The sequence below is a fragment of the Zingiber officinale genome, chromosome 1A (assembly GCF_018446385.1).
Source record: "Zingiber officinale cultivar Zhangliang chromosome 1A, Zo_v1.1, whole genome shotgun sequence".
NCBI classification, from domain to species: Eukaryota; Viridiplantae; Streptophyta; class Magnoliopsida; order Zingiberales; family Zingiberaceae; genus Zingiber; species Zingiber officinale.
In genome coordinates, this window is record NC_055987.1 from 56703741 (window position 1) to 56731249 (window position 27509).

Sequence of the window (27509 nt, forward strand, 5' to 3'; positions counted from 1 at the left end):
AGTACCTTAGAGGCACTAAAGATTATATGCTAGCTTACAAGGTAGTTAATTTGGTCCCTGTGGGTTGCACGAATTTTGACTTCCAATCGGATAGGGACAATAGTAAGTCAACCTCGGGGTTTTGTGTTTACTTTAGGAGGTAAAGTCATAACTATGGAAGAGTGATAAGCATAGGTGTTTTTCTGGACTCCACCATAGAAGCTGAGTATATGGCAAGCCTCTGAGGTAGTCATAAAAGATGAATGACTCAATAATCTCAAGATAGACTTAGATATGATTTTTGGTTGGTCCAAAGATTATTACAATTTATTGTAATAATAGTGGTGCAGTAGCAAACTCGAAGAAACCATGAGTCTATAAGGCAAGTAAACACAATAGAGCGCAAGTACCACCCAATACGAGAAATCGTATAAACGAGGAGAAGTTGTTGCCGCCTAGATTGCATCAGATGATGACCTATAGATCTTTTCACTAAGGCCCTTAAGGCAAGAGCTTTTAATGGGTATATTGAAGGGTTGGGAATCAGATGTATGGCAGCGGATATGGCAGCTTAGTCTTTTAGTATAAGTGGGAGATTGTTAGGATGTATACTAAAAGCTTAGCTTTTGGTATAAACATTTATTTTAAAATAAAGAATCACATTGGTCAAATGTTTACATTTATTAAATGTAATTGTTCAATTAATTTATATAGTAGATAACATGGAGTGCGGAGTCACACTTAGAAGATCATGTTGTTGGTTCTCTATAAATTATAAACAGTTGCTCACGACTAAGATGGAAAGGAATAAACCATCAGAATAGACATAGTGTAATTAAGTATTAGTTTATCTTGACTAATAAATTACACTGATGTACTTTAAGTGTATTGAGTAGGATCATTTAGGTAAGTTCTTTTTGTACTGACTTAGTAAAAGAACTAGACCTTAGTTATTATGGAAGTGTGTGCTCTTAATCCTAATATAATAACAAGCATGTATATTTAATATTTATTTCTTTGACTTATCAAAGGGTGAGGTTTAGCTCGATAAATCAATATGCCCGATAAGTTGGGAAATGATATTACTTATAGTATGTGTTGTTAATTATAGAAGGAATCTGTGTCCTAGTTATCTAGGTTGAGAATGTCCCCAAGAGGAGCTCATAAGGATTGCCATGTTAAACCCTGCAGGTGGACCTAGTCTAACATGACAATAAAGTTGGGTGGTACTACTCTTGGAGCTAGATATTAATTAAATGAGTTGTCAGTAACTCACTTAATTAGTGGACATTCGTAATCTTAAACACAGGGAGACTAACACACTCATGATAAGAAGAAACCCATAATGTAATTTGGGATTGGTGCGGCAATGCGGTTATAACTCTCTAGTGGAATGAGTTATTATCGATGAACTTGAGTTGTGTGTTCGGGGCGAGCACGGGATACTCAAGCTCATCGGAAGGCCAAAACCAATTTCTCCTCTAGGTCCCTGTTGTAGCCTCAATAAAGCCTCAAGTCCATCCAAAGAAAAGTCTATCTTGGTGTCCAAGAAGGGGCCGGTTCATTGCTTGGTGACCAAGCAATGGTCGGCCACATATTCTCTAGAAGTGGTCGGCCCTTGCCTTGGGCAAGGGGGTCGGCCACAATATTTAAATTAGGAAGGTTGTTTTTGAATTTTTAAATTTCCTCAGATATTTACAATTTGTAAAAAGAGAGATTTTAAAAATTTATAAAATTTTCATAATTTAAATTAGGCCACAAGGTTTTAAAAGAGAGTTGTAAAATTTATAAAACTTTATTTTAAAAAGAAATATTATTAGAGATGTTTTAAATTTTAAAACTTGGTTTTAAATTTTAAAACTTTCCTTTTAATATCCACATTGAAAAAAAAGAGAGTTTGTAAAATTTTATTAGAAGTTTTCTTCTTTTAAATTTTATAAAAAAAAATTCTTTCTTTCCCTTTTAATAAGTGGCTGGCCACCTTGCTTGGTGCCCAAGCAAGGGGCCAGTCAAATAATTAAACATCAACAAATAGTTGTTTAATTAATAAATCAATCTAGGATTGATTAATTAAAAAGAAAGAAAAAAAAATTAAAAGGAAATAGGAATGAGTCTAATTTTTTATAAAACTCTTTCCATAATTTTCCGTTGGGAAACTAATATAAAAAGGGGGGAAAGGGAGGCCTTGAAAATATAACAATTGATATTGTGTTGTTGGAGATCATCAAGTGGTCGGCCCCTCTCCCTCTCTTCCCTTTGCTCTCTTTTGCTCCTTTGTGGTGGTGGTGGCCGAATTCTAGAGAAGGAGGAGAAGCTCTCTGGGTAGTGTTCGTCTTGGAGGATTGTCGCCCACACGACGTCCAAGAGGAGGCGAGGGATACGGCAGAAGATCTCGAGGTTTTTAGCATACAAGGAAGAAGTATAACTAGTATTTAATTTCCGCATCATACTAGTTAATTTTTCTTTGTATAAATACCAAATACAAGAGGCATTCGATTCTTGTTTTTCGAATTTAATTTCGATGTTGTGTTCTTTTTCTTTTTTCCTTGTGATTTGATTGTTCCTTTTGGTTAACCTAGAGTTATATAAGAAAATTAAATATTAACTTTCCTTAAAAGGCTTTGTCTAGTCGGTGGTGGTTGCTCTCATATCCAAGAAGGCCATGTGCCTCGCCATGCAGCACTGGAAGCCAATTTTGGAAACTAATATTTAATTGAATTTATAACCTAGGTGATTTGGATCAAACATGTTAAGTTTCGCAGGAGATCCAAATCTAAACCTAAAAGAACATATAAGTTAAACTTGGAATCAAACGTGTTAAGTTCCGCAGGAGATACAAGTTTAACTTAAAAGAACACATGGTAGCTAGGAGAGGTTCAGATCACGCATAAAATTTTTGTATAGTGGAGCCATTGGATTTTCTGAGTAGCAACCAACAGCATAAAGAACACGGTTATATAATAACTTGACTAGGCTTAGATATTGAAAACTTGAAAAATTTAGGGTACTATGGTACTGAGCATGGAGAACTATTACATAGGTCATATTCAAACTATTCTTGTATCTTGCGTACTAATAAAATCATTTGTGAGGATTAGACTGATTCGCTAGAGAATATGATGCACTATTAGCCACATGAGTCTATATTACAGTTTTTACTTAAGAACAAGTAAAGATTTAACTTTGAGGTGTGATGTGCATAGGTTATGTATGTTTCTAGATATTATTTCATGCACATCTTCTTGTATTTCATGAATATAATCTATATTTATTGCACCCTATTTTATTATTTATGTCATACTTTTATTTTATTCATTTAAATATCTACTCTTTGCTTATTTTTATTGTTAGGACACAATTTAGAGTAAAACTGGAGTAAAGGCACACATTAAAGCACATAGAGAAAATTAACAACCCAGGACATGCCATATGGCAGAGTCATGTGCCTCTCACAACAATGCGCATGGGCAGGCGTGGTCATGCCCAGAGGCGCGGTCGTACCTAGAGGAATGGTCATGCTCAGAGGCACGACCGTGTCACTCTCCACTGAATTCAACATGTCCGTGTCATACCTAGAAGCACGGTCATGTCTCTACTAGTAAAAAACCACACAACTTGTCATGCTAAAAGGCATGACCATGCCTCTTTCTCCCAACGACCCACATGACCATGTTTTGCCTAGAGGCACGATTGTGTCTCTATGAATAGACAACCACATGGTCAATTGTGCCAAAAAGGCATGGTCATGTGTCTTTTCTCCAACTACCCACACAACTCGATCGTGCCTTGAGGCACAGCCAAGCCACCTTCTTTCGTTGGCTACATGCCTCGGGCATGCCAAATGGCATGGCTATGTCGAGGAGAACACGAGGGGGCAACCCCTCCCCTATTTAAGAGGATTTTCTCCCTTTAGATCATATCCTTGGTTTGAGGCTTCGTTCTCTTCATTTAGGAAGGGTTTTCTCCTATAGAGGAAATCCTAGAGCCTCCATCTTCGCCAATTCCCACCATTCGTCCTCCTCCAGAGCAAGGGAGCACCTCCAACAATGCTGAACTTCATGGATAAGTATTTATCTTCTCTTTATTTCATATATTAAGTTATAGGATACTATTTCTTTGTGTCTTGGTTGTGTCTTCCTTCACAATCGAGTAGATTCTCTAATTCTTAGGATATAGGGAGTATTTATGACGTAATGTTGATGTATGAACAATGTATATGCTATTTCTTTGTTCAATGAAGTCTTTATGCTATGTTCTATGTATGTTTTGTCTTATACATGTTTGATGAAATGTGTGTATAGTGTATGCATATGTATTGTGGTGGATTGGTCACCTTGTAGAGAAGTGCTAGATTGAATGACCATAGAGTCCTATGATAGGAGGTAACCCTTTAAGCGGACTTTCTAAAGTGATCCTCTTATTAGGAGACCAATTCCCTACAAACGAATATGTACTTAGAGTTTAGAGAGTTTTTCCTAAATTAATGTTAAGAAGTGACTTGTGAAATCTAGAAATGTATAGCCAGGGTGCCCTGTGACAAAGGGTAACCCTTTAACCAAACTTTTTAGGTTACCTCTTCTACTTAGTTACATTAATCTATCATTAGAAAGTAAATCAGATTTCTCTAGAATTGTATATTCAAGGATCCTCAGGGTAATCCTTTAATCAAATTTTCTAGAGTTGTTTTTTTACTTAATGGTATTAGAACTTGGGTAAAGTCCCTGGTGCGATCTTCGTGGGGTTGTGCCAAACAGAGGGTAACCCTTTAACCAAACTTTTTAGGTTATCTCTTCTACTTAGTTGCATTAATCTATCATTAGAAAGTAAATCAGATTTCTCTAGAATTGTATATTCGGGGATCCTCAGGGTAATCCTTTAATCAAATTTTCTAGAGTTATTTTTTTACTTAATGGTATTAGAACTTGGGTAAAGTCCCTGGTGCGATCTTCGTGGGGTTGTGCCAAACTTTAGTTAGTATATAGGGGCATTAACTAGCATCATAATGAAACCGAACTCCTTGAATCACTTCCTCTAAACCAATTTCTTTTTCCTAATCCCTCTCGCTTCTCTCTCTTTCTCTTCCTTCTCTTTCTTGCTTATAAGCATCCATGGTCATCCAACCTTCTGATTGTCTAGATAATTTGCTATACAAAACTAAAAAATACTTAATCAATAATCTATATGGGATCGATATTTTTAGTATCTAATGACATAGCCATGCACTTGTTGTCACACATTAGAATACAATTAAAGTCTCACATTAGAAATACATGGAAAAGATCATGAGTTTAAAAGATGAAAGATATCTCTATTGATATGAGATCTTTTGAGTCTAAAAATAAAACATAAGGACTTAAGCCAAAGTAGACAATATCATACTGTTACGCTTCCGCAAGTGCATGGATTCGTCGTCAATAATAAAGAATCTCGATACCACGAGGACTAGTTATAAGCACTAGTGATGGCACACTTAGGATTAACTACACTAGTGATGGTTGTAAGTAATCTAAGAAAAGAGATTAGAAAGTGGAAATGAGAACTAGCAATGATAAGAAATCAACCTAGTTAATAAAGAGTTCTAGGAGTTCGATTTCATTGTGGTGGTATTGATGTATCACATACTATCCTATACTCATTGTCCATCAGCATGCATTCGCCGGAAGCTAAAACAACTATCCTTAAGCACTAAACAAAGACGATCTCTATGAAATCCTATTACAGTCAACCCCTGTCACTAGGGCGAGTCGGTAGATCACAAGGACACAACTCTAATTGATGTTATCAAAGATAGAATTAAGGAGCTTAGTTTGGTCTCTTACTTCCTTGTGAAGGAGTCGCCTCTCCTTTCAAGGAAGTACCCTAGATGTCCGTGAATGAGTTACCCCTGTCACTAGGGTCCCTCGGGTGTATGATATAAGGTATTCCTTCTATGAGGTTGGCAATTCCTACACAATCAATCAACACGACAAAGCAATCGAGTAGTCGAAACAAAGCAAGCGAAATCATTCAATGAATATAAGCATAATATGAGTCTTACATCAAAACCAATCCACAATTACTCCCTCATCCTAGAACAAGGACTCTACTCCATAGACGTCGGAGAAAAACCCGAAGACATGATGTATTTAAACATACAAATTCTTAAACGCGAAGAGAGAAAGAAGAAGTATGCTTATCCAATGACAACGAGTGATCTTCGGATCCAATCCTTTTCTTCTGGAGTTGATGTGGTGATAAAAGATCGCTGGATCGATGTCCTGGACGGCGTGGAACGACACCAGAGGGATTCTCCTATTGACGGCTCGCCTCTCGGCTCTCTCCCCCCGAAAAAGGGTTAAAACCCCTTTTATAGGCTGGGGTGCGGCATGGCAGCATGACCGTGCAAGGATGTCACAACCATGCCCTTTCTTGGCTCTGGGTGCGTTGCACGGCCGTGCCAATTGGCACGGCCGTGTGATGCTAGGGCTCGGCTCTGGGGGCACGGTCGTGCAGTGTTACATGACCGTGTACTGCCTGGTATCGGTCATAGGGGGCACGGTCGTGCAGGGTTGCACGGTCGTTCCTTGCTTGACTGTTGGATGTGAGGCACGACCGTGCGGGGTTGCACGACCGTGCTCAGATCCCTCTCTAGATTGGCCACACAAACATGTCCACCCCCTAGGGTTTTCTCCACCTGGCTTCACTCACCAAGGCTCAATATTCGGTTACCCAGGGATCATGTCCTCCAGACCTATTGAATCCACTTGGCTTCCATGATTTATTGAGATTTCCCTTGACTACTCAGTATTTGGCTACCCAGGGATCAGGTCCTCCAGACATATCGAATCCACCTAGCTTCCACGATCTACCGAGATTTCCCTTACCTAGTCTGCAACTAGGACTTCCCATGATCAAGGTCCATGAAACATACTTAAATATATTGGTCAAACATTAAAAGCTTGGAGGTCGATTGCACCAATACGCTTAAGGTCAGTAATATTTACCGTACTACTCCTGTCAGTAGCGATTTAAATGACTTGTATGATAATCTAGATAATCACGAAAATACCCTTAGTATGGTTCCTTCTTATGACAATTTAGATTTGAATGATTTAGTAAAGTTCAAAAATTCAATTTAAATTAAGAAGTTAGAATTAAATAAAAATCTAAATTTATGAAGTCAATCAAGACTTTGATCAGATCGACAGTAATTTTGACTTGATCAAATACAACATTGACTGAATCAACTTAAATAAATTAATTAATAAAATCTTAAAAATTTAGACATAATAATAATTTCATTAATTTAAATATTAATATAAATTCAATTTAAAATGATAAAAATGATGAAATCAATATAAATCTAGATAAAATTAATATATTTCTTAATAAAATATTTTATAATTTAGATCTAAAAAGTTCTACACAAAAGAAAATTTTAGATACTAAAGATAATATCTCAAACAAAGATAATCTAGTAAATTAAAAATTTAAAATTTAAGGATAATTCTATAAATAAAAATATTCTAATAACTTCAACTAAGTAATCAATAATATAAACTTAAAAAAGTAAAGAAAATATAAATATAAGGATGAATTTAAACACTAGGGTAAAATCAAAACAAAATCATACAAATTCAAAAATATAAATTAATAAAAACTTAAATATTAAAATTAATCTTTCCAATAAAGACAATTTAACAAACTTAATTAAATAAAAATTAAAAACTTAAACTAAACTTAAATTTAAATTAATCAAACATTAATTAAACCTTAATTAGGACTTAATTATCTTAATTACACTTAATAAAACAAAATTTATATGATTCAGGGGAGACACCAAATTAATTTACATCTCTAAAATATATTCTACTCGTATGGATAGTTAGGACTAGACTAAAAAAATAATTTGACGCTTGTTCAACCAAGTACCAGGGTGGGGCAAGAAGTATTTTAGGAAAACTTGGACTAGGAAGTTAAGCTGGGTAAGCCGTACCCTATTTGGTCTACATAACTAAGTGATACTAACTGAAACTACTTGTCACATCGTAGACTAGTCATACCAAGATTTCTTAATAGAAAAATTAAATGTTCAATTTCTTCAAAATATTTTGTCTAGAAATAGTCATTATTTTGATATCCAAAAAGACCCCTATGCTTCGCCACAGCTTAGAACTTATTTTTGAAATGTACATTTAATTGACTAATAGTTAAACTTGAATATAAATCAAAAGATCAAATGATCTTCAAATTAAAATTTTAATATAATTCATCTCACAAAACTATAAAATTACTTTGATTGAAAACTCAGATCGAGTGAGATGAAAAAAAGATAAAAACTTAAAATTAAAATTTAATTAAACTCAGACTTAAATTAATATTTAATTAAACTTAAGAAAAACTAACTAAGAATAAGTAAAATTTAAATTAAAAATATTTTTAAAACAATTTTTAAAATTAAATTAAAATATAAAATAAATTAAAAGCCAAATTAAAATTATTTTAAAATCCTCTTATAATCACATTAAAAATATTTTTTAAAATAATTTTAAAAATATTTCAAAATTCATTTAAAAGATATTTTAAAAATTCTTTTATTTGTTTTTTTTAAATCATTTTAAAAATCAATTTAAAATTCTCCTAAAAAATAATTTTAAAAATCTTTAAAAAATAATTTTAAAAATCCTTTTATAAATCATTTAAAAAATACTTTTAAAAATATTTTAAAAATAATTTTACAATATTTTGAAAATCACTTTAAAAGGTTTTAAAAATATTTATTTAAAAATGTTTTAAAAAATATTTTTAAAAGTTTATAAAAATGTTTAAAAATTATTTTTAAAAGTTTATAAAAATGTTTAAAAATTATTTTTAAAACCAATTTAAAATTATTTTATAAAATCTTTTAAATTATTTATAAAAATCATTCAAAAAAATCTTTCAAAAATCTTTTAAAAATTATGTAAAAAATATTTTTAAATATTTTGAAAACTCTTTTATAAATTGTCAAAAAAATTAATTAACTCAATGCTAATTAAAAATTTACTTTAATTAAAAATTTAAGCTAATTTACTCTAATTAAAAATTCAATTTAATTAAAAATTTAGCTTAATTAAAAATACAATTTAATTAAAAATTAACGTTAACAAAAAAATTCAATTTAATTAAAAATATAACATTTACCCAATTTAAGTAAAACGTTTCTTTCAATTAAAATTTAACATAAATTTAACTTTAATTAATAATCTAACCTTATTAACAATTTAGGTTAACATTAATTGAATATTTAATTTAACCTTAATTAATACCTTAATTTAAATTAAATTAATTTAATTTAACTAAGTCAATTTAACTCAACCAAATTGCTTTGTCAATTAACATAATATTTAAAAAGGTTAACTACAACCTTAATTAAAACTTTAACTTTACTCTAACTCTCTCTAAATTTATCTTAGTCTTAACTTAACTTAAACTTAATTTAATCTTAATTTAAATGAATTAATCGTTTATCTCAATTTAACCTATCTTTAATTAAATACCTTAATACAATTTTAACTTTATCAAACTTGCAACCTAATTAACTTAATTCAACTTTAATCATTAAGGAAATAATTAATCCCTCTAAACTCATAAACCTATCATATTTACAAATTTAATAATTACAAATATGTTTTTCTATCTGAAAAGTAAGACACTAGGTTAAGGGGAGGAAGTGCTTTGAAAATATGTTGAGCAAGTTAATTAACACGTCTTAAATAAACTCAATTTCTAGTGTCAAATTAAGGGGGAGTGTCAACTAAAGGGGGAGATAATATTTAGAAAAAGAATTTACTTACAAAAGAATTTTCAAAATTTAAACTTATCAATAATTTTCTAAATTTACTTATTGAAAATTACTTTGAAAATAGCTTTAAAAATATTTTAAAAATTACTTTAAAAACTAATTTAAAAATACTTTGATTTTTTTAAAAAAATATTACTTTAAATATCTTGAAAAATAATGTGCAAATGTTTTGAAAATTTACTTTGAAAACTTTTGAAAAATTGCTTGAAACATTCCTTTGAAAACTTTTAAAATTCTCCATGAAATAGGCCTAAAAAATCATTATTGCATCTACTAACTTACGTCATTTACTTTTGGTTTAACTTATTTTCATATATTTTTGATGAATGTCAAAGGGGGAGAGCAAAAGTTTAAGATAAGAAAAATCATAACCTAAAAACAATGTTAAGAGAACAACATAATTTTTCATACATTCTAGTGTTGTTTTTGTTTTTGTAAATTTTTCTAACTTTAACCTAGGTTGTTAATAAATAAAAAAAAGAGAGATTATTGGTGTACTTAATTAGCGCCAATGTTCAAATTTAGGTTTTGATAAATGATAAATGGATTAAAGTTAGATGTTATGTTTGTCTAACCTCTTTACTGAATGTGTAAAAATTGATGGATCTAGAGGACTTGACACAAGTTGAAGCTTAGTTCAGTGTGAGGACCTGACAATTAGCACGAAGTCCTAATGTATGATTATTACAGGAAGTCCAGTTAGGATGTTCGATTCTAAATGATTAGCTGAAGTCTAGATGTGCAATTCTAGTAGGAAGACCTGGTGGGCCAAGAAGAAGTCAAGTGACTGCAAATGGTAAGTGAAGGTAAGTTACTGAAGGAGAAAAATCTGATCAGAATGAGTCATGGTGGGATTATAGGCACAGTTTAGTTTAGAGTCATTTCAGATGTCTAAGCTGAGATAGACCATGACTAGATCCTGGTCTTAGAAAGATAAGATCTAAGTTATAAATTGATCATATTTTTTTGATGTGCTAACTCTGTTGTAGGATAATTTTTATTGCTTGGACTAACGTGTTTTTGTAGGAAATCAAAACTGCAAGTTAGCTGAAAAAGGGTCTCTAGGTGCCCGGACTAAGTCCAGGTGCTAGGATTGGCCTGAACCTAGGCACCCAAGAAGATGAGTTGGCGCATGTTGATTGTCTATCACACGTCAGAGTCCAAGCGTTCGGACCAGTGTAGGCGCCTAGAGATGGATGATTTTTTAGAGATAAAGTTTTCACTAGGCATGGACACATCAGCGATCCAAGCGCCCATACTGGGTCCAAGCATCAGGACATGGATAAGTCGACGACGAAGCAGGATTGGATAGGCCTCGATCCAGGCACCCGAGGGTGGTCTAGGTGCCTGAAAATGACTATAAAAGAACATTCGACTAGCAGCCACAAAAAAACTTCAACACGAGCTCCAACGATCATTTTGTGACTTTGTCTTCACGTTGCGGCTTCACTATTGCTCTACTACAGCTGCATGCATTGTTGCTCTACTACAATGCTATGACACCGACTCCAAGCTTCAACTTCCATTTACTACAAGTTGGTATATTTTAATTTAAGTTGCAATTATCCATTACTTATTATTAAATAGAGGAAGTGTAGGATTATTACAATTCCTTCAATTATTTTTATTTGGATTATTCTTCCTGTGGTTCTGGAAGAGAATTTAATGGATTACCTATTGATAGATCCAAGGGACCTGAGTCTTGGAGTAAGAGTCGTCGAAGACTCTAAACCAAGTAACTTACAGCATTGTGTGTGTTTGTTTTTCATTTTTATTATTTCCACTACCCACTTGATTTCAATTCAAAAGAAAAGATTTTAAAATACACGTGATTTACTTCTTTCTCACATGCCAACAGTCCTATTGATACTAAGTCTCAAAATCTATTATTGTAGTAGAGGTATGTTTAGGAGGAGGGTCATAAGGCTGAATTTAAAAAAAATTGGAATAACTGATGCACTAAATTGTATAGAGACATGTTATACAAGTGCAGACAGAGGGGCACTAGGACATCTGAGATCCCTGATGCAGTTTGGGAGGCTTAGAGAGTCATTTGGTCTCCCCAACATTAAGATTCTAATTCATCGATTGCTTGAGGCAATCACAATTCATAGCCTACTAGGCCGAGCATCAAATCCACAAAGCATATTCTTGGATCTCATTCTATTATGAAGCATGTCTCTGACTTGGTAAATTTTAATATAAAAATTTCTTATATATGTTATTTTATTAGTTTTAATGTACTTGCATTCTCTATACAAAGGCTGCTGAATTATAAAGACCTGTTAATTGTTGGGAGGTATTTAACAAGATCCATAAGAAGGAGGATGAGTCATTTGTCAATCAATGTTCCTCAACAATTAACATAAGAATATTAACTTTTGTGAATATATTTGTAGACTTTATATGGAGGTTAATAAAATCATTATTTTGACACAAGAAGCAATGCCCGCTAGAGTTGCATAGACGTCTTAGCCTAATGCAGAAGGAGAGGGATCACAACCTCTTTCCACTGATGAGGTTAATGACATTTATTATGATGTCGTTGGTGGAAGGAAGAAGACCTCCCTCTACGGGCTTGGCTCAAAGCTAAAGTTGTCTTTGACCGAATGAGGGCCTTAGGCATCAGGGGAAGTGCTAGTTCCTCCACCTCATATAGTGAGGTATAAGAATTGCCAATGGAAAATCAGGATTTGTGATTCCCCTATTGAGTAATCATTTTAACATATGTTATCGTTTATCTTAGTTTTTAATTTTTCTTTGTGTTTTAATCAAAAATATTGTTATTACTTTTTTTAAAAAAATTATATGCATCTCTAATTGTATTATAATTTTTCATAATCATTTTCAGATGTTGCATATTTCTATTACTATATCCAAATATCCAAAATAAAAAGTGAAGTATATTTTTTTATTTTGTATTAAATTTTCATCAATGATTTCTTGTATGGATGATATAAACTTTGTACCCAGATTATAGATGTACTATGCAATAGATCTTATAAATTTTTGATGTTATTTTTTGTTTGCCCCAGGGCGTAGCGCAGACTGTGGGTGCATGACATCTTTGGTGTAATGACCAGAGGTCGATTATCAAGAACTGACGACCTGGGATTTACCCCACCATGTGTCTATGGCCTATGTACCTGCATGTACCTCTCTCCATATTCGTAGGGCAGACATTAGCGGGGCCGCTAAGATATTGGATCTACCTTTTTTTTATGTTATTTTTTTTGTGTGTGTGTATGAATTGTATTGGTTAAATTGATATGTATATTTGTTTATGTGATTTTGTATTGTGAGCTTATTGATATGTATTGTATTGTGAGTTTGTTACGAAAATCGTTGTTTATGATAATTATATTTGATTATATTTGGATGTAAACAAGAAAAATGGATGAAAATGGGCAGTTGCTCTAAAAAAAATTTAACAAAAATTAGCTAATATTCGTCGCCAATATATCAACAAATTTCGTTTATCGCTAATACATCTCCATTGCAAATTAGCGACCGATATTAACTTATCGTTGCTAATTACCGATGAATTTATATAAACTCCATCGCTAATTTATTTATGGAATCTAAATTCCGTTCAAGCTAATTAACAATAGATTTATTTAAATCCGTCGCTAAGTAGCTTAATAGAATATAACATCGGAATATATAAATCTATCGCTATTTTTAGCATTGGAATATACAAATCCGCTGCTAATCAACAATTGCATTGTATATTCTGTTGTAAAAATATCAACGATAGAATATATTCCGTTGTTAATCTATCATGGATCTGTCGCTATATATAATTAGCGACAGAATAAGTCCATCGCTACACTCAGGATTTTTTTGTAGTGGGTGACAGTGTCGACACGGTGCTCATGGCTCACAATCCGGATAGATCATTCAACCCGGCTCCGCCATTGCAAATATGTATCATATTTTAGTAGCATTTTTTTAACGTAGTAAACTTACTTTTCAGTATGAAATATTCAGATACCATTCACTTATTTATACAACGACAAATTATTTCTTTCTTAGATAAGCTCCCTTTCCTCAAAGCAATTTTGAGCATGCGCACGTATAGGAAATAAACTACTCTATTGTCATCAGAAAATTAACTAATTAAAAAAGAGGAGAAAAGAGAATAAAAAAATAACAGTCAGAACAGAAAATAAAAATCCTTCCTTCCGAACTTCAAATTGGAGATAATTAACACTGTAAAGCAGGGGAGGGGGGAAATAACAAAAAGACTTACCTTCTTGACTGGAGAGTCATCGCGCAGACCTGAGAAACAAAATTTCACCTTCTTGACTGGAGAGTCATCGCGCAGACCTGAGAAACAAAATTTCTCTCATTCTTCATCAAATTAAATAATGCATATTCATTCCTTTTTTGCAGCTGTGTTAGGAGAAACAGGGGAAAGAAATGAAGAAGAAGATGAAGAGAAGATGGTGCCAAAGGGCCAAAGAGGGAGAAGCCGACGAAGGACAGCCGTGTCGCAGTGCACGTGGGGATTTGTATGCATTCTTCCGCCGCTGGCTGGCTGGCTGGCTGCTGCTCTGCTCGCCTTTTTGTCTCTCTCAGCATGTGAGTCTGACACCTGGAGCAGAATAAAGGAAAAGTTCTTGTGCAATTTCATGCCCATTTCTTGCTTTCTTTTCTTCAGCTAGCTTTTTCGCTTTCTTTTTTGGTGCAACGTCAACGTCTTATTCCTCTCAAAAAAGAAAAAAAAAAAAATCTATTATTTTAGCGACTCCTAGTATTGGCTCCACATATATAAAAGGAAATTTATATAAATACACAAACTATAGGCGCATGACAGGATAACACATTATTCCTCTCAAAAGATTTCATCATATCTTGTTCTCTTAACTAAGTATCCAAATTGATTAGCACTAACACTTGTAAATTTATTACAATAACAATACTTCCATGACAAATTTAAACTCTTATCCATCCACTCCTAGATTTTATATGATGTTAAAATGTGAAGTATATATGATTCTCCGGTGTCCTTTGGAATCTACTTTAGGCTTCAAAATGACATTTAGCTGAGACATGTGATGGCGATGAATATGGCGGGCCACTTGATTAATTTGGGAGCAGTTGTTTTGCCTTCGCACCTCACCACCGCATCCCGGGCGACACAAGAGAGCTGCCATTAAAGAAGAATTAAAGACGAAATATGTCTTTGTCGAATTTTGTTTCAGTGCAGATATATGGATCTGAGGAAAATCCAAGGATGCATTTCTAAGAAGGGAATGAAACGGAAGAATAATTTATTCCATTGCATGTATAATCTTATTTTCACTTAAAATGCGCCTCTAATTATTATTTTGGGCAAAAATAAAAAGAGCATCTTCAATTTACAAATCTAATGAGCGTACATTTTTTTTAAATAGATGCCCCTGTTATAATTTTATTTCAAAATTAATCTTATCGGATGATTTCTATAATATGTTAAAAGTACTCGATAGCTGCTACGTGTAAAAGTTTTAAAATTTAAGATTTATTCAAAATTTGATGACTTAGAGTTTATTTCATCATACATTTGACACCTATGTATCTACTTATACATCTCTTCATATCCGTGCACTAGGGGACCGTTAATATAGCGGATCTATATTTTTGAAATTTAAAATTTATGTTTAAAATTTTTGAATATTATTATATCATAATAGTTTCTACAACTATTTTATCTCCTTCATGGGTAGTAGATATGTGAATACAGACTATCAGGATGAGTTTTCATGTATACTTCCCCGATTTACCTAGGTGATCGGTGAAAAATTTCCATGGAGTCGACCTGGCCATCCTAGGTTCTACGTTACTTGATTAATTATTTTTTTCTACAACTATTTTAGAGTTATTTTGATGAAGTTTAAATAATTTTGACCAAATTGATAAATAGCATTTTGATATAAGAGTGTTTAGATATCTTAAACCCTAAATAATAATCCTAAACTTACACTAAACACATAATAGCAGCTATTGGTAGCTGCTGTACATTATAACAATTACTGGTAGCTTCTATATAGTATAAATCTTTAATCCTAAACTTATCTTAAACATGTTGTAGCAACTACTGGATAGTTTATACACATTGTAACAATTACCTAGTAGTTTTTGCACGTTGTAATAGCTACTGCGTAAATTCTACACAGTATAAATCTTAAATTCACCCTAAACGTGTTGTAGCAACTACTGGATAACTTCTACACTTTTGTAGCAACTATCTGGTAGCTGCTATAATCAAGTGTTCGTCTTTGTTGCGATGAGAGTTATACTTTGTTGCGTAAACACGAACTCCCGACTACAACTTTGTCCTCGTTGGATCTCAGTATGATCAAGTGTTCGCGCCTCTTTTGGTATCCACACGAATAAGCCTTTCGTCTGTCTCATAAACTCATGAAGTGGAGAAGAAACCAACCAAAGTTGTGCTAGCAACCATAAGGGAGGTTTTGGCCATGGTGGAAGAAGAAGAAAAAGAAGAGCAAGAACACAAAAGTATCCTCATGAAAATGAATAAAAAACTCTTTTGTACTCATTCAGAAAATTATCTTAATGTCAATTTCCTTAATTGACATTAATATTTATCTTCATCCAATGCATGATCAATTCAAAATTAACTCCCTTTTGCTCTTCATCTAATGCATGATCAATGAGCCTAATTTAGATTAGATTTAATCCAATGATCCATCATTGTTTGGCATGACCGATCGATTGTATGGTTTAAAGTCTCTGGTCATCTATTTAACGTGATCGATCGACTATATGGTTTAAAATCTCCAATCGTCTGTTTAACATGACTGATCGACTGTATGGTTTAAAGTCTCTGGTCATCTTTTTAATGTGACTAATTGACTAGGATAATTCTGCCTGCACTTTTTATAAATATATTGAGCAAAATACAAGAGTAAGTTACATGCGTACTTGTCAAACTCTATAAGGTTGTAGATGATTGATACTCTAAGGTCTATCTAATCTTTGACCTTCAGCATCTTCTAAATAGTAAGCACTAGAGACGAGCTTTTATACCACCTTGAATGGTTCTCCCCATTATAGATCTAGTTTATTAACATCCCCAACTAGCTTGATGCGCTTCCAGACAAGATCACCTATGTGGAAAAATCTAGGAATAACCCTTCTATTATAATTTTACCTCATTCTTTGACGGTATGATATAAGTTGAGCTGCTACCTTATCTCGAATTTCTTCTATCAAGTTGAGTACCATAAGATGTCGGTCGGCATTATCTTCATCATATAAATACATGTGATCTGATTCTATCCCTATTTTGACCGGTGTCACTGCTTCACCACCATACATTAAGTGGAAAGGAGTTATACCTGTCGATTCTCGAGGAGTTGTGTGATATGCCTATAACATACTAGGTAACTCATCCACCCAGCTCCCCCCAACATAATCTAATTTAGTCTTAAGCCCTCTGATAATTCCTCTGTTTGTTACTTTAGCTTGTCTGTTACTTTATGGATAAGTTACAGAAGTAAAATCCTGTATAATACCATATCTTAAGCACCATTCTTAGATTCTTCTACCCTAGAATTACCTTCCATTATCAAAAACCATCTTATGAGGAATGTTGAATCTGCAAATAATATGCTGCCATAAAAAATTGATAACTGCATGCTCAGTAATCTTAGCTAGTGGCTCAGCGCTAGAGGAGGGGGGGTGAATAGCGCTCGTGGCTTTCACTCGTTTCAGTTTCATAAAGAAAGCAAGTAACGCAGCAGAAATAAAACAATCAACACGCGAACACAAGTGATTTACTTGGTTCGGAGCCTTGGGCGGCTCCTACTCCAAGGCCCACGATCGTTGATCGCTTTCTGTGGACAACAACTATATCTCGCAAAACTATTACAATCTAAGTACAATTAAAAGCAGTAATAATTATACTGACAACAAGAAATGCTAAATATGAAGCTTCGGGTCATCGGGATGTTGCTGCAGCAGTTCTGGAATGTCTCTTGAGCAGTACACAGAAGAAGGATCGCTTGTTTTGTTGATTCTTGAAGGAGCTGCTCGAACTCCTCTTTTATACAGTGTTGGAGGCGCCTCCATTACCATCCAAGGCGCCTTCAATCCTCCCGAGTCAGCCGCGTGGATCAGCTTCGAACTGGTCGCACCTCATCCACTTGAAGGCGCCTTCAAGCCACTCCAAGGTGCCTCCACGCCGTGGTCCAAGGCGCCTTCAGTCCCCATGAAGGCGCCTCCAGCTCCTCTAGACAGCTGGCTTCGGCTTGCACCCGAGGCGCCTCCAAGCTCCATGGAGGCGCCTTGAACACTGTTCATCCGAGACTAAACTTGATCCTTTTGTACCTGCAAGATATGTTAGTCCCAAAACAACATCGTACCCTGCAAGACAAAGTTAGAACAGATATAAACATGATAAATTAAATGTATGACAGTCATCGGACTGTCCGGGTCTGACTTCGGATTTCTGACCGGAAACCCTAGGTCGACCCGACGCCTACTGTTCCCTCTGCGGGGAACGTGTCCTCACTTACTCCCCTCAAGAGAGATTACCTGGTGCCAATCCGGTCCTCCAGACAGACTGGACTTTCTGCCTAGGGTTACCACCCCCTAGGACCAAGGGTTACCGCCCCCTAGGGTTTTTCTCCACCTAGGGTTACCACCCCCTAGGACCTAGGGTTACCACGCCCTAGGGTTTTCCTTCACATAGAGTTACCACCCCCTAGGACCTAAGGTTATCGCTCCTTAGGATTTTCTACCACCTAGGGTTACCACCCCTTAGGACCTAGGGTTACCACCCCCTAGGGTTTTTCACCTGGCTAACCGCAGTTAGGACTTTTCTGCAATCTCATTTAAGTACATTGGATAACAAGGAATCTTAACTTTGAATCCCTTTGCCATTATCAAAACTTAGGTTTGATTGTCGGATGCTTCCCGCACCAACAATCTCCCCCTTTTTGATTATGGCAACAAAAATTCAAAGTTAAGTAAAACAAGATGCACAAAATTAAGATGAGCATGCTATAGACAGTTCAAGCATGATTTAAGCTAAAACATAGTGTGTAAGGCTTCCCCTTAATGAGAGCTCTGTTTTTCTTATCACTTAATTTTGAATTAGTATTTTGAATTTGTCTTACTCTCCCCCTTTGCTATTTATCAAAAAAAACTTTGTAGGAGGAAAGAGACAAGATGAAAGGTCTAAGTTTTTAAAACCAATAAATTACATTTTCAACCAAAAAGTTGTACTTTAAAATGACATTTCTTGTAGGTTTTACTTGGAAATTATTTTAGTGTTGAAGAGCTCTTTTTACTTAGCCAGAATTTGTACAAAGTTAGGTTTAATTTTGAAATTTTGAAACAAACGATTTTCGAAAGGCAAGATTAGAAAATAGTAGGCTAAGTTTTGCAAAAGAGAGATTTTGAAAGGCTTTGTTGAAAAAGTTAATTTTGAAGTTAATTTTGAAAGTTGGGTTAACTTGAGATCTTAATTTTTGAAATAAAATCAAAAAGTTAATTTTGAGGAAGGTTATAGAAGTCAAAAAGACATTTTTAATAATTTGAAAATCCTTAGAGGCAAGGGAGGAGTAGTAAGCTTAAAACCGCAATGTCCAAGCATGAGTTGAGTTAAATAGATTGTAAATTAATAAATTTCCTTTAGCAGGGTATCAAAGTCTTAAAGTGCAAGCTGAGTTAATTTGAAATTTTAATATCCTCCACCAACTATCTAACCTTTAGCTACTGGCTGAATACCTTGAGGGCAACAGTTTTCACTTGGTTAGTCAAGTTAAGTTCGTAATCCAGTTAGTTTTGACTAGGGTTGGATTATTTAACTTGATTAATGTAACGTTAATTTTTAACGCTCAGACTCACTATGATGCACAGAGATAAGCATTCTGGAGTCCAGATTGTACCCTATGCATCTCACGCCGGTCTAAGTTTCTTTCAAACACAAACAAGTTATGTCTAGTGTATTTGTGAGATGCTCTGGCTGGAGCTAGGGGAGCATGATATCTAAGAGGAATATACTAGGCTAAGTCCAAATTTTGAAAGACTAATAAGATTGGGATTTTGAAAACATTATTTTCCCTAGAATTTTAAAAGATAATTTAAAATTAAGCAATTTTGTAGATAAAAGGATTTAAAATTAGATGTAGGAAATTTGTTTGAAAAACAAGATCTATTCTACCCAACACATATTAAGCAAAATAGAAGAACATAAAAAGACTGGTAAGCAGAAATAAACAGAGTAACTGAATTCTTATAAGCATAAGTACAACTAGACGAGGAAATGAAAGGGTTTGTGTCCAAAATCCAATGCATGAGATAAGAGCGTCAAAGAGTAGGGTCATCAGCTAGATGGTCGTCAGCTGGAGGTGGTGCAAGGGGCTGCTCGGGTGCAGGCTGTCTCTGACGACGTATCTCACCCCAGAGAGAAGCGAATCCGACAGCTATCTCGAATCGTAGGGATTGGAGGAAGCGATGGCTATCTAGAACAGCTCGTCACGTCTGAATGGACTGAACCTCGAGATGAGCGAGTCTGTCCTCGACGGAAAGTGGTGTCGAAGTCGAAGGTCCGGTTGAAGTGGAAGGCCCGGCGGAGGTGAAAGGTAATGGATCTCCGAAAAACTCCTCGGCTAAGAAGTCGAGCCACTCCTCTCCCTTGCCCAGGACAATGTCGGACGGTGCATCCTCGGCCTCTGGATCAATCGGGACAGCGACTGGCTGTGGTCGACCCCTCCAAGCTAGAATCCCCTCATCGGTGACATAAACACGAGCTAATTTAAGGTTACGCTGCCCAAACTCGTCATATAGGGTAAGAGGGATGACTGTCCCTCTGGTAGTGTCTATCCTAAGGGTCGAGAAGATGTAGGTTAAAACATGGCAGTAGGGTATATGGACTACATGAGATGTGACTGTACTAGATGCATAAATAATATTCTGGAACCTATGTAATGCTATGTCTATGTCTAAACAGTGACACAAAGCATATAAAAGGAATGAATGCTAGGGTCGCATCTTCGGGACGCCCCGAGATGAGATCGGCAAGATGCAGGCTGTCAGGACTCTATACATGACATAGTCTTGAACCCTAAGAAAGATTAACTTAAACTCAGTCAAGCCAAATGGTCTTTCCTCCCCAAAAAAATACATATAGATGGTATCTAGTGTAATATGGGAGTAGGGATTAAGTTAATTAAATTTTGAAAAAATATTAAGATTTAATTTAATTTGAAAAATATTAAGTTAATTAAATTTGAAAAATGTTAAGTTAATTAAATTTGAAGAAATACTAAGTTAATTAAATTTTAAAAAATATTAAGTTAATTAAATTTTTGAAAGAATATTAAGATTTAATATTAAGTAAATTAACCGGTTTTCAATTTAATTGAATTAAATTAATTTAATTTCAGTTTATTTAATTTAATTGAATTTCTATTCTAATTTCAATTTTAATCATCTCACCCGATGTTAGTTTTTCAATCAGGGGATCTTATAATTTTGTGAGATGAATTAGGTTCAATTGTAGGGTTTGTTTTAACTTTATGTTAGATTCAGGTTTAGCTTTGGGCTCAACAAATATGTATTCTTTGGATAAACTTCTAGGTTATGGTGAGTCACTTGGACATCATTAAAGTAATCATGCCTTCGAGGTTTTCCAAATAGTCCTATCCACTGAACCTAGTAGAAAACCTTGGTCTAACTAGTTAGGATCCATAAAGGATAGATTCGGTCAGTTCCACTTAGCCAAATGCATCAGGTCGAAGTCATATCTTCCTAGACATGCATAGACTAAGCTTCCTTAACGTACTATCATCCAATACTTCACCAGTACCGCGTGGGTCAAGTTAAACTTAGCCCTTTTTATTCTAGTCCTAATTACCCTGCCGGGTAGGTTGCGTTTAGTTACCCTGTCGGGTAGATTCCTTTTGGAGGTGCCAGCTATTCTGAAGCCTCCCTTCATATTCCTTTATAACTTTTATTTAATTTAAAGTTTGAATTATTTTTTTAAAAAATTATTTATTAAGATGGTTTTTATTTGTTTATTAATTTATTATGACAGTGTTTCTTTTTGCTCCCCCTAGATCATAGCCTCGATAAGGTTTATCAAGGTAATGAACTTGATCCTTGGGGAGCCAATATTGACCAAGTCCAACTTAATTGACCAAGTTGGACTTGGGTACCCATGCTTGGACTAGTTTACTATTTGGTCTGTTGTCTAAGGATAGATAGGATCAATATTTTGGATTTAAAACCTAGTCTAGTTCTATTATAAACGACTCTTTGTGTCCCAAGAATCAAGTCAAGATTCTTAGAGCCCAGTGTGAACCGTTCCAAAGTAGTCTTCAAATCCTTGACTTGACTTTTCAAGTTAGAATTCTCTTCCTCAAGTTTTTGAACTTGAGTTGAGGTTCCAGTCTATACTGGATCAGTCAAGGATTCGGTGTTAGTCACTTCTTTAAGGAGTGTTACCTCCTTTAGAAGCGACTTGATTCGAACTTTGGACTTAGCTACTTTATGCATTAAGTAATTGATTAAACTATATAAACGACATTTACTTACAGAGGGGTTTGGCCTTTCGGAAACGGATGTGGATCCATGGTTTCTCTCGGACTCGGCTTCCGATTCGTCCTCGCTTCTGGTGTCGTCTCGTGCTGTCAATGCGAGGAAGCTTGCCTGCTCGACTTCTTCATCGTCGGATTCCTCGGACGAAGATTCGTCCCAAGTTGCCTTCAGAGCCTTCTTCCTTCTTGGTTTCTTTGGATCCTTTTGGTTCGGGCAATTCACCTTGATGTGCCCCTTCTGATTGCACCCGTAGCAAGTCACCTCGAATTTGACCTTTGAGCTTGTTTGGGCTTCTTTAGTCTGGATAGCCTTTTTGACATCCTTTTTGTTGAAGCCCTTCTTTTTGTAGAGTTTCTTCATCAGGTTGACGATTTCGGTTGTGAGCTCGTTGTCGTCTTCCGAATCTTGTTCCTCTTCTGATTCTTGTTTAGTTCTATGTTTTGATTTTGACTCGCGTGCTCTTCCTATCTCTGTAATCAAAGCCAACCCTTTCTTGGCTGGACGTGAGTTAGTATGTTCATAAAGCTCAAACTCAGAAAACAACTCATCTAATTTAATAGTAGAGAGGTCCTTGAAACCTTGTAGGCATCTACAATGGTGCCCACAAGGTGTTCCTCAGAAAGGCGTTTAAGGAGTACCTTATGATGTCCCGGTTATCTACCTTCTGTCCGATCGCATGGAGTCCATTGAGTAGTTCTTGAATTTAGGCATGGAGCTGGCTAGCCATCTCACCTTCCTGCATTTTTAAGTTATACAATTTATTGAATAACAAATCTCGCTTACTTACTTTGGTATCGGAGGTCCCTTCGTGAAGCTCGATCAACTTCTCCCATAGCTCTTTGGCACTCGAGAATGGACCGACGCGGTTGAGCTCCTCCTTTGTTAGTCCGCACTGGAGGGTACAAGTTGCTCTTGCATTTGCCTCCACCTTCTTGATTAATGTTGGTTCCCAGTCCTCGCAGGGTGTAGGTTTACCATCTTTATCAGTTGGTAGTTCCAATCCAGTCTTGACGATCATCCACGTCTCGAACTGGATCTTCAGGAAGTTCTCCATTCTGCCCTTCCAGTAACCGAAGTCCTCTCCGGTGAAGAGTGGGGGACGGACAGTGTTGTAGCCTTCTTGTTAGGCCATTTTAGATCTGCCGCAGAGAGAAGAAAGAAAAATATCCCAGGACTTGATCCTGGATTAGTAGTGATGTATGAAAGATAATAATTAATTATGTTCTCGAGTGGTGTTGCACCAACTTCGAGAAAAGAGTACGATAATGAAAAGAACTTAATCAGAAAATAGCAGTTATGCTAATTTCCAATTGACTCCGAAAAATAGAAAACACCACAAAAAAATTACGTGATTGGTGGTTGCACCAGATCAATGCTACCCCGCTCTGATGCTAATTGTTGGATCGAGAAGCACTAGAGAGGGGGGGGGTGAATAGCGCTCGTGGCTTTCACTCGTTTCGGTTTCGTAAAGAAGGCAAGTAATGCAGCGGAAATAAAACAATCAACATGCGAACATAAGTGATTTACTTGGTTCGGAGCCTTGGGTGACTCCTACTCCAAGACCCGCGATCGTTAATCGCTTTCTGTGGGCAACAACTATATCTCGCAAAACTATTACAATCTAAGTACAATTAAAAGTAGTAATAATTATATCGACAACAAGAAATGCTAAATATGAAGCTTCGGGTCATCGGGATGTTGCTGCAGCAGTTCTGGAACGTCTCTTGAGCAACACACGGAAGAAGGATCGCTTGTTTTGTTGATTCTTGAAGAAGCTGCTCGAACTCCTCTTTTATACAGTGTTAGAGGCGCCTCCATTACCATCCAAGGCGCCTCCAATCCTCCTGAGTCAGCCGTGTGGATCAACTTCGAACTGGTCGCACCTCATCCACTTGAAGGCGCCTTCAAGCCACTCCAAGGTGCCTCCACACCGTGGTCCAAGATGCCTTCAGTCCCCATGAAGGCACCTCCAGCTCCTCTGGACAGCTTGCTTCGACTTGCACCCGAGGTGCCTCCAAGCTCCATGGAGGCACCTCGGACACTGTTCATCCGAGGCTAAACTTATTCCTTTGTACCTGCAAGATATGTTAGTCCCAAAACAACATCGTACCCTGCAAGACAAAGTTAGAAGAGATATAAACATGATAAATTAAATGTATGACAGTCATTGGACTGTTCGGGTCTGACTTCGAATTTTCGACCGAAAACCCTAGGTCGACCCGACGCCTATTGTTCCCTCTGCGGGGAACACGTCCTCACCTACTCTCCTAAGGAGAGATTACCTGGTGCCAGTCCGATCCTCCAGACAAACTGGACTTTCTGCCTAGGGTTACCACCCCCTAGGACCTAGGGTTACCGCCCCCTAGGGTTTTTCTCCACCTAGGGTTACCATCCCCTAGGACCTAGGGTTACCGCGTCCTAGGGTTTTCCTTCACCTAGGGTTACCACCACCTAGGACCTAAGGTTACCGCCCCTTAGGGTTTTCTACCACCTAGGGTTACCACCCCCTAGGACCTGGGGTTACCACCCCTAGGGGTTTTCACCTGCTAACCGCAGTTAGGACTTTCCTGCAATCTCATTTAAGCACATTGGATAACAAGGAATCTTAACTTTGAATCCCTTTGTCATTATCAAAACTTAGGTTTGATCGTCAGATGCTTCCCGCATCAACAGTTCAACCTCCACCCATTTCAAAAAATAATCCACTGCTACCAATAGAAATATCCTTTGAGTAAGTGCTAAGGGAAAAGGTTCTACTATATCCATACCCCATTGATCAAATGGATAAGAAATAATAGAGGTTTTGAGCAATTCTATGGGGTGATTGGTATATTTTGATGTTTCTGACAAGATAAATAGGTCCTCACCAACTGATCTACATCAAAATGTAGAGTAGGACAAATATACCTTGCCAATAACACCTTCCGTATGAGAGAACGCCCTCCTGCATGACTTCCACAAGAACCTTGGTGTACTTCCTGAAGAATATAATGCACATCATCCAACCCAATAATTTAAGTAACGGACAAGAGAAGGCTCTCTTATAAAGATGATCTTTGATCATAGTAAATAGCTAACCCTTTTCTTGAGTGTACGTGCTTGCTCTCCATCAGTGGATAGAATGCCTTGCTTTAAGAATAGGATGATCGGCGTCCTCAAATCGCTTTATATTTCTAGATCATCTTGTCATTCAATGCAAGCCACTAATAATGTCTGTTCAATGGGCCTATCCAAATTCCAGGGAACTATAGCCGAGGCTAATTTAGCTTGCTCATCCACCATTTGGTTATCTGAATGGAAAAACTTTTGTATAATCACTTCTTGAAATTCAACTCTTAATTATCAAATATTTCTGCATATAACTTGAGGCAGTCATTGTTGATTTCAAAATTATTGGACAATTGTTGGGCAACTAACTAGGAATCTGAGTAGATTATAACCCAGGCAGCTCCTACATGTCGTGTGGCCTGCAATCCTATTATTAAGACCTATACTCTACCTTATTATTAGTTGCCTGATAATTTAACTGACTAGATAACTACATCCGATCTTCTCTGGGTGATATACCGAAAATACTCATCCCACTAACTTGTTGGGTAGAGGATCCATCAACATATATCTTCCAAGTTTCCTCCATTTTTAGGCCTTGTATTTCTGTTATAAAATTTGCCAAGGTCCGAGCCTTGATGGTCGTTCGAGGTTGATACTGTATATCATATTTGCTGAGCTTCATGGTCCACTTGATCAATCTTCCATAAGCTTAAGGGCTAATAAGTACTTGACCCAAAGTACTATTAGTTAATACAATTATCTAATGAGAAAATAAGTGCGGGCGTAATCTTCGGGCGGTTAGAACCAATACATAAGCTAATTTTTTTAGTGCAGTGTAATGCCACTTGACTCTTTTTAATGGATGACTAAAGAAATACACAGGTTGTTGTTCTTTCTCCTCCTACCTTACTAATACTGCACCAACAGCTTGCTCATTAGGTAACAGATAAACCCACAAGGTTTCACCCACTATTAGTTTGGCTAATACAGGTAAAGAAGACAAATAATTCTTTAACTCTTCAAATTTCTTGTCACAATCAGTATTCCATTACAATTTTGTTGCTCAGCAAAGTATGTTGAAGAAGGGTAAACTTTGATCAACCAACCGAGAGATAAAACGAGATAGAGAGGTGATTCGGTCGGTCAATCTTTGTGCTTTCTTCAAATTGTGAGGCGGAGCCATATCCTGCAAATCTTGTACCTTACCAGGATTACCTTCAATTCCACATTTAGTAACTATATATCCCAAAAAAATTTCACTTTTGGCCCTGAACAGACACTTGCAAGTGTTGAGTTTAAGATTATATTGTCTCAAAGTTTTGTAGGTTTCTTCTATGTCATCAATCAAGTCTACAGCCTGAAGAGATTTGATCAGGATATCATCCACATAAACTTCCATATTTCACCTGATTTATTTTTTGAAGACCTTGTTCATGAGCCTTTGATAGGTAGTCCCTGCATTCTTTAGTCTGAACGATATAATATTATAATAATAAGTGCCTTCAGCAATTATAAAGCTAATATTTTCTTAATCCTCCTTGGCAAGCGGTACTTGATGATACCCTTGATAGGCATCCAGCATACAGATAAATTCACAGCCATAGGTGGAGTCCACAAGTAGATCGATACGGGGTAAAGGATAATAATCCATCAGACAAGACTTGTTAAGATCTCTAAAATTAATACAAACCCATCATTTATTTCCTAGCTTAAATATCAGGACGACATTGTCTAGTCAACTAAGAAATTGAACCTCTTGAATGTAACCTACCTCTAATAACTTATCCACCTCTTCTTTAATAATTTTATTTTGATCAGCCTCAAAATCTCACTTCCTTTGTTTGATAGGACGAGCATCAGGATAGACATGAAGCATATGCTCCATGACTATAGGAGATACACCCTTCACTTCTTTAGAGATCCAGGCAAATACATCATTATTGTGAGTCAGACACTCCACCAGTTTAGCCATAAGTTCAGGAGTCAGGTCGACCGCTATATGAGTAGTGGCTTTTGGTCGACTAACCTAAACTTGCACTTCTTCCTTTTCTTCATACACCAGAATGGGCAGCTTTCCTGAATAGTATTAATCTCCATCCTT

At 35.9% G+C, this 27509-nt stretch overlaps 1 protein-coding gene across 4 annotated transcripts in view; it reads right to left on the reverse strand.

Annotated features, from left to right (window-relative positions):
* The window catches only part of LOC122025046, a 39754-nt gene extending 25371 nt beyond the window's left edge, over positions 1 to 14383 (reverse strand). For 2 of the 4 annotated variants that reach the window (XM_042583830.1, XM_042583825.1), the window contains exon 1: positions 14055 to 14383. The gene's annotated coding sequence lies outside the window, so the exon portion shown is untranslated. The remainder of the gene's footprint in view (positions 1 to 14054) is intronic. The other 2 variants (XM_042583812.1, XM_042583805.1) reach the window with 2 other exon arrangements.
* Positions 14384 to 27509: the final 13126 nt, after the last annotated feature.